Source organism: Saccopteryx bilineata, chromosome 1 (assembly GCF_036850765.1).
Source record: "Saccopteryx bilineata isolate mSacBil1 chromosome 1, mSacBil1_pri_phased_curated, whole genome shotgun sequence".
Classification (NCBI taxonomy): domain Eukaryota; kingdom Metazoa; phylum Chordata; class Mammalia; order Chiroptera; family Emballonuridae; genus Saccopteryx; species Saccopteryx bilineata.
This window is the reverse complement of record NC_089490.1, coordinates 310,069,633-310,078,558: the sequence shown is the minus strand read 5'-3', so window position 1 is coordinate 310,078,558 and position 8,926 is coordinate 310,069,633. Positions and strand designations below refer to the sequence as shown.

The window sequence follows — 8,926 nt, the reverse complement described above, 5'->3', positions numbered from 1 at the left end:
AGGACAGCAAATCCCAGAGGGAAAGAGGAGGAAATTAGCAAGAGGGGGACAAACGGGGTGGAGGTGAGAAAGTTATGTTGAGTGGGACACTTGAATCCTTGATAACACAATAAGTTAAAATTAATAAAAAAATTTTTTTAAAAGATAAGTTTGGTTATATTATGGATATTCAGTGGGAAAGAGTAGATATAGAGCTAATTGGTTAGAAAATTATTCCAGAAATCCTGATGACTATGTTGTGGTGATGATAAAAAAATAAAGAAAATTAGAAAGGTTTAATCAGTATTCAGGAGGATGAGTTTATGGCTTTGTGGTTACTGGTCAGACATCAATAAATCAGAAAGCCCTGGGCGAAGGGTCATCCCTTGTGAGAGCCTAAAGTATTCACACCCCAGCCTGCTCTGACCGCTCACCTAGTACTTCATATAACCTCATTTTTTTTAGAAATTGAGAATTCAGGATGGTGAATATCTATCAAAGAAATAATATGACCCATACAAATAGAAGGAAATATTAGGTCAGAAATATAGGCTGCACATATTAGCACAATATATAGAAGAGCATCTTTTGAAATACAATAATCATTTGGAAATTCTTTAAAAATAGCTAAGTACTAGTTTTGAAACCGAGGGGCAACTAATAAAAAGGAGTTTAATCAATTCAGTATGTATTTATCCCATAAGTTAACAAATGAAAATGTGGGCCAAAAAATCATATTTGTATGGTCCTGTATAGTTATCATGCTTCCCATCCACACTCAGACTCACTTCCCTCATTCTAGCTTCTTTTGGTATGTTAAGCTCAGATATACACTGTGGCTGAAATAGAGACACCATGAGGCCAAGAGAAAACAGGATTTTGGACAGAAAAAAAATGGCCCATCCACATTGTCCCTTCTCTCTGGCTATTCTGCAATGATACTGCAAGAGCAGTATTGAGTGAGATGGAGCCCTGCTCAAGGCATCCTCATGATGGCTTGCTATTTAGTGAGATGAAATGTTGAAACATGATCCAAATGAATAGAGGGACTCCCTGTTTTCAGAGGAGAATTAAGGATTTCAAGCCTTTGCTCCTGCCTCTCCAGGATGTCTACAAAGTTGATGATATTGGTACTATCCCTGTGAAAACTGGTATTCCCAAACCCTGTATAATGGTTATCTGTCCTCTCATTAGTGTTACAACTGAAGTAAAGTCTATTGAAATGCATTATAAACTTGAATGAAGCTCTTCCTAGGGACAATGTGTGCTTCAATATCAAGAATGTGTCTATCAAAGATGTTCATGACACAGTGTGGCTAGTGACAGCCAAAATGACCCATCAAGCAGCTGGTTTCACAGCTCAGGTGGTTATCCTGAACCATCCAGACCAAATCAGTGCTGAATATGCACCTGTGCTGCATTGTCACACAGCTACTGCCACTTGCAAGTTTGCTGAGATGAAGAAGATTGTCGTTCTGGAAAAAAGCTGTAAAAATGTCCCAAATTCTGGAAATCTGGAGATGCTGCCATCATCAGTGTGGTTCCTGGCAAGCCCATGTGTGTTGAAAGCTTCTCTGACTTCCCTCCTCTGGGTCATTTTGCTGTTTATGACATGAGACAAACGGTTGCTGTGGGCATCATCAAAGCAGTGGACAAGAAGGCAGCTGAAGCTGGCAGAGTCACCAAGTCTGCCCAGAAATCTCAGGAGGCTAAATAAATGTTGCTAATAACTGCCACTCTGTTGTAATCAGTGGTGGAAGAACAGTCCCAGAACTGTTGGCCTTGCCTGACCAGGTGGTGGCACAGTGGATAAAGTGTCAGCCTAGGATGCAAAGGACCCAGGTTTGAAACCTCAAGGGTACTGGCTTGAGCACAGGCTCACCCAGCTTGAGCGTGAACTCACCAGCTTGAGCATGAGGTCCCTGGCTCAAGAGTGGGATCATAGACATGACTCCATGGTTTCTGGCTTGAGCCCAAGGTCGCTGGCTTGAGCAAGGGATCACTCGCTCTACTGTAGCCCCCTGGTCAAGGCACATATGAAAAAGCAAACAATGAACAACTAAGGTGCTGCAACAAAGAATTGATGTTTCTCATCTCTCTTCCTGTCTGTCTGTCCTTCTCTCTGTCTCTCTCTCACACACACACAAAAAACAAAAACAACAACCAAGAAAAACTATTAATCTTTATTGGCCATGTAAGTTTAATAGTTATAAAAAAAAGTAGTTAATGATAAAGTATTGTAAAAATCTTCAGAAAGAAAGAAAATTGTTTATGTAATCCATGTGTGTGTGTTAGTTTTAAATTATTAGTTTTTAAAATTAATAGTTTCTAATGAGAACAATTTGACCAAAAATCTGTCACAGAATTTTGAGATGCATTTAAACAAAGTTTATTGAGAAATCTGTGTCTTATCTTGGTCAACACTGTAAGTTTCTATATTACTACTCACATAAAGAGAAGTCAGAGTTGCTTATAACCTATTACTGGTGTTCCATCTGCTGAAACTTCAAAACTTGGAAATTCTGTGTTAATTTTTTTTTTTCTGAGTGGGCATTCTGTTTTTTTCACTTTGTCTAAGAGGAAGAATTACCTATATTTTTAAGGACATAGTGAAAAGCTATGAGAAGGACTCTGTTGGTTATATCACTTCATAAGTTAGGACTTACAAACAAAGAATATCTTTGTTTATGGTTAAACTACCTATAATAAAGCCAAATTCTGTAATGTTAAAGTCCATGTGTTACATGTATAATTTTGTGTAGTTACATCAATATTGAGCAAATTTGTTGATATAATCTCAGATTACGGTTTCCTAGTTATTGAAATGTGCATTCTCACATTTGCAGATATTAAAGTACAGTGGTACCTTGACACCCGAGTTTAATTTGTTTCATGGCTGAGCTCGTGACTCAGTTTGCTTGTTTGTCAAATCAAATTTCCCCATTTAAATTAATGGGAATGCAATTAATCCGTTCTGGCCCCCAAAAGACACATGAATTTTTTGTTTATGCTTTTAAATAAAAAAATGTACTTTATAAATAACAAATATATATATCATAATAAGAGAGAATGTAAAGAAATAAACTGGTTTATGAAGTGTATTTACCTTCAAGGTCAGGCAAAGATGCTGGCAGAGGGAAAGGAGACTGGCGGAGGAGGTTTTTATTTCATGCACTATCGCTTAACATAACTTACTCTCTACACACTTAATGCTACATTTAATTGCAAATTTTAAATTACACACTACATATGATATGTAATTTTATTGCTAAACTTAATTGCTATTTTTTTCTTTGCTTAATCATGATTTTTTTTTCACTGACTTTTGGCTTTTTCACCACACTTTTCTCGTTTTCATTTAGAGGCCATTTCAACAAAAACCTTTCCATGGAAGTTTGTTTCTTTCTCCCTTTCAGAATGTTCAGCAGGCCATCTAATGGAGGGTGGTGGAAGCTTGTGATTCAAATATCTGCTCAGAACTTAAAGCAAAACATCCCGCTCATGACTGCTCATCTCTCAAATTGCTCATGATTTAAAGTGCTCATGTGTCAAGGTAACACTGTAGTTTGAAGAACCTAGAATGTGAGCCTTAAATATATTGACAGCTGCCCTTATAGACTGTACTGTATCTGAATTCTAGGAAAAAAACAAAGATATGTACTAGAAATTGAAGGGGAAAAAGGGATTTAAATTCAGAACTTCTAAACTCCTCTCCAAAACTCTTTTCATTATGCAAATGACTGTAACATTCTACTTGTCTAATGTTTATCATTTCTTAATTTTATTTCTATCCTTGTTTAGCTTTTACAATTTAATCTAAATGATATTCAGGGTCACCCTGCCTCTTAAAAGCTAGACAAGACTGTTGAAAGTACAATTCCCTCTCCAAGATTTCTGTGTATCCCTCTTGGGCTTATGTTCCCATGACCACCTCCTGCTTCAGCTGACTTCTTGTTCTATACTGACATCTTGCAACTTTTTCTTCATTGGCTCCTGCCTTCTTAAACTACCTTCCTTAGTTTTACACACACACAAACAAAAATATGAACACACACAAAAAAATGCACCTTTGTGTGGCAGATTTTACAGAAAGTTTGTAGGGATTAAGAAATAGATGGGGGATGACGTCAGAGTAATGGCGGGGTAGGAAGCGATACCGATAAATCTCCCCCAAAACTCAACAAGATCTTCAACCAGAAACAGAAAAACCTATACTTGGAGCTTCCAGATGCTTCGCAATACACCCAAAGGTATGATTGAGTGAAAAATTGGCTAAATATATAACCAAAGCCCGAAGGAAATAGGGAGTAAGAAATGCTCCTCCTTCCTCACTAACCTAAACAGGGCGGCTTTCTCTGGTAACTGTGAATATAGAAACTGAGGCAAAGGGGGTGAATAGATCCAGGCCACGGCACAAACGGCTGAACCAGGCTGTGGCACGGAGATCCAAGCCAAGGAAAAACTGATCCTGTGGCAACCCGGGCAATACAAGCTAACACTTGCGCCAAACCCAAACAAAGAAAGAAAAGCAGAGCGGCCATTTTAAACGGTCTCCTGGTCGGTGCGCAGTTAGTGGGCGAGAATTTCTTCCTGGGAAAGCCACGCACGGGAGGGAGTGAGAACTAATTCCAACGGTGGAAATTTTCCGTGCTAGTGAGGGTTTCACTCAGGGAAACGCGGCCGGCCTCATATCCTGGTTTGCGCACGCAGATAAGGAGTGAGCAATTCCTCCGAGTGCCTTGGCAGTGCGCGCCCGTGTTATCACAAACAGGGGCAGAGTCAGGGGCCTTTGTGTGGGCTAAAGCGGAATCTCGAGCCGCCCCAGCGCCTTGCAAAAGCCGCGCACGGGGACGGAGCGAGACTCAATTCCAACGGTGGAGATTTTCCGTGCTGGAGGGTGTTTCACTCAGAGGGAACCGCGGCCGGCCTCATATCCTGGTTTGCGCGCGCAGATAAGGAGTGAGCAATTCCTCCGAGTGCCTCGGCAGTGCACGCCCGTGTTATCGCACAGAGGGGCAGAGTCAGGGGCCTTTGTGTGGGCCAAAGCGGAATCTCGAGCCGCCCCAGCGCCTTGCAAAAGCCGCGCACGGGGACGGAGTGAGACTCAATTCCAACGCTACAACTTTTCCCTGCGGTTGGGGGTTTTACTCAGAGCGTGAGACTGCTGGCCGGATATCCTGGTCGCAGACAGTGAGTGAGAGTTTCCTCCAAGCACCCCGGAAGTGGGCGCCCGCTTGTGTTACACGGACTCTCTCACTGTCGGAGCCTATAAATGCTATTGAGCTTCGACTGCCAACGAGACTAAAGCACAATACATGACATTGCCATAGAGACTTATCAACTGCAAACCTCTACCTGAGCGTGCCAAAGGGGCAGAACCCGGGGTACAGAGTCACCGACCAGGAAGAGGGAGAGAAAAGAAAAAGCAAGAAGATAACCTCTCAAAATCAAGAATAATCTGCAGACTTTATAACCTATCCCATTTTATTATATTTGTTCGTTTGTTTCTCTTATCTTCATTCTTGATACTTTTTTTTCCTCCTCCAATTTGGCCAATTAACTCTCTACCGGTCTTACTCTCTCCTCTCCTTGAACTACACTACCCATAAGTGTTACATCTCCCATTATCTTTTCTCTTCTCTTCCTTTCTCTCTATGAGGGTTGCACTCCAAAACCCTTAACTCTCTCTCTCTCTCTCTCCTTTCTTTTTTCTTCTTTTAGTGGTTACCTCTTTTTTTCTCTCACTCTCTTTCTTTTCTCCCTCTATATTAGTTTCTTCCTTTCTCCTTTACATCTCCTCTCATTCAAACCTCAATAACAAACAAATTATCTTATCTGGGACTCAAACCTATGTTTGTGGCATTTTGGGGGGTTTTTACTTCACCTTTTTAACTCACTAGCAGTGCTCTCATCCCTGGCTCTCCGTATTATCTAGTTCTTGTTCCACTAAATACAATAGTAATTTTTTAATTTGTCCCCCCATTTTTCCGTTTTCCTCTTATTCCTCTCATCATAACTCTTAGACAACCAACACCTAAAAGCAAATCATTTCATTCTTGACCCCAATTTTTTCCTTATTTGCTTTTTGTGGGTCCATACGCTCTTTTTTTTTCTTTTTTCTTTCCTTTTTTTTTTGCCCCTTTATTACTTTTCCCCAATTCAGGCCCTCCATCACAGGCATTGTTTGTTATAATTCACAGTCCACCACAAGATTTTCTCAAAAAAGAGGGGAGAGGAGAGGAGAGGAAAAAGGAGGGGGGAAATAATTTCCTTTTTTTTAATTTTTATTTTATTTTTCTTTATTTCATTAATTTTTTTTAAAAAAAACTTTTCGATTTTTTATTTTTTTTATTTTTATTTTTTTTTACTTTTTATTCTTTATTAAATCTCATTAATACTATCAACAAAACCACCCTCAGATGCCATTAAGGAAGAGAAAATCGAATATCATGGATACAAAAGAAAGAGAGGTAACACAGCTAGATGAGGAAAAATCTCTGGAGAAAAAATTTAATATATTGGAAACCTTGGAGCTAAATGACAGAGAATTCAAGATAGAAATACTAAAAATCCTCCGAGATATACAAGAAAACACAGAAAGGCAATTTAGGGAGCTCAGAAAACAACTCAATGAACACAAAGAATATATGTCCAAGGAAATTGAAACTATAAAAACAAATCAAACAGAGATGAAAAACTCAATTCACGAGCTGAAAAACGAAATAACAAGCTTAGCTAATAGAACAGGCCAGATAGAAGAGAGGATTAGTGAAATAGAAGACAAGCAACTTGAGGCACAACAGAGAGAAGAAGAAAGAGACTCAAAAATTAAAAAAAATGAGATAGCCCTACAAGAATTATCTGACTCCATCAAAAAGAATAACATAAGAATAATACGTATATCAGAGGGAGAAGAGAGAGAAAATGGAATGGAGAACATACTCAAACAAATAATAGATGAGAACTTCCCAAGCCTGTGGAAAGAACTAAAGCCTCAAGTTCAAGAAGCAAACAGAACTCCGAGTTTTCTTAACCCCAACAAACCTACTCCAAGGCATATCATAATGAAATTGACACAAACCAACAGCAAAGAAAAAATTCTCAAGGCAGCCAGGGAAAAGAAGAATACAACATATAAAGGAAGGCCCATTAGATTATCATCAGATTTCTCAGCAGAAACTCTACAAGCTAGAAGAGAGTGGACCCCAATATTTAAAGTCCTGAAAGAGAGGAACTTTCAGCCACAAATACTATACCCATCAAAGCTATCCTTCAAATACGAAGGAGAAATAAAACATTCACAGATACAGAAAAGATGAGGGAATTTATCATCAGAAAACCCCCACTCCAGGAATTACTAAAGGGGGTTCTCCAATCAGATACAAAGAACAAAAAAAACAGAGCCACAAGTAAAAGCTCCAAGAAGAACACAATAAAACCAAATTTAAACTGTTACAACAACAAAAAGAAAGAGGGGGAGAAGATGGAGATTAACAGTAGCAAAGGACGATGGAGTGCAAAAGTACTCACAAAATAGTTTGCTACAATGAACAGGGTAGAAACCCTTTTCATTACTCAAAGGTAACCACCATTGAAAAAACCACCACAGAAGCACATGAGATAAAAAAGATAGCAACAGAGGAAAGATGTATGGAATACAACCAAATAAAAACAAAAGATAGAAAAACAAAAGAGAAGGATCAAACAAGACACAAAACTAACAGAAAGCAAGATATAAAATGGCAATAGGGAACTCACAAGTATCAATAATTACACTAAATGTACACGGATTAAACTCACCAATAAAAAGGCACAGAGTAGCAGAATGGATTAAAAAAGAAAATCCAACTGTATGCTGCCTACAGGAAACTCATCTAAGTAACAAGGATAAAAACAAATTCAAAGTGAAAGGCTGGAAAACAATACTCCAAGCAAATAACATCCAAAAAAAAGCAGGTGTAGCAATACTCATATCGGATAATGCTGACTACAAGACAGGAAAAGTACTCAGAGACAAAAATGGCCATTTCATAATGGCTAAGGGGACACTGAATCAAGAAGACATAACAATTCTTAATATATATGCACCAAACCAAGGAGCACCAAAATATATAAGACAGCTACTTATTGATCTTAACACAAAAACTGACAAAAATACAATCATACTTGGAGACCTCAATACACCGCTGACGGCTCTAGATCGGTCATCCAAACAGAGAATCAACAAAGACATAGTGGCCTTAAACAAAACACTAGAGCACCTGGATATGATAGACATCTACAGGACATTTCATCCCAAAGTGACTGAGTATACATTTTTCTCCAGTGTACATGGATCATTCTCAAGAATTGACCATATGTTGGGCCACAAAAACAACATCAGCAAATTCAGAAAAATTGAAGTTGTACCAAGCATATTTTCTGATCATAAAGCCTTGAAACTAGAATTCAACTGCAAAAAAGAGGAAAAAAATCCCACAAAAATGTGGAAACTAAACAACATACTTCTAAAAAATGAATGGGTCAAAGAAGAAATAAGTGCAGAGATCAAAAGATATATACAGACTAATGAAAATGACAATACGACATATCAGAATCTATGGGATGCAGCAAAAGCAGTGATAAGAGGGAAGTTCATATCGCTTCAGGCATATATGAACAAACAAGAGAGAGCCCAAGTGAACCACTTAACTTCTCACCTTAAGGAACTAGAAAAAGAAGAACAAAGACAACCCAAAACCAGCCGAAGAAAGGAGATAATAAAAATCAGAGCAGAAATAAATGAATTAGAGAACAGAAAAACTATAGAAAAAATTAATAGAACAAGGAGCTGGTTCTTTGAAAAGATCAACAAAATTGACAAACCCTTGGCAAGACTTACCAAGGAAAAAAGAGAAAGAACTCATATAAACAAAATCCAAAATGAAAGAGGAGAAATCACCACGGA

The 8,926-nt window shown here is 38.5% G+C and overlaps 1 pseudogene; it reads left to right on the top strand.

Annotated features, from left to right (window-relative positions):
* The first annotated feature begins 1,006 nt into the window (after window positions 1-1,006).
* LOC136319537 (elongation factor 1-alpha 1 pseudogene) lies at window positions 1,007-1,696 on the top strand (annotated as a pseudogene).
* Window positions 1,697-8,926: the final 7,230 nt, after the last annotated feature.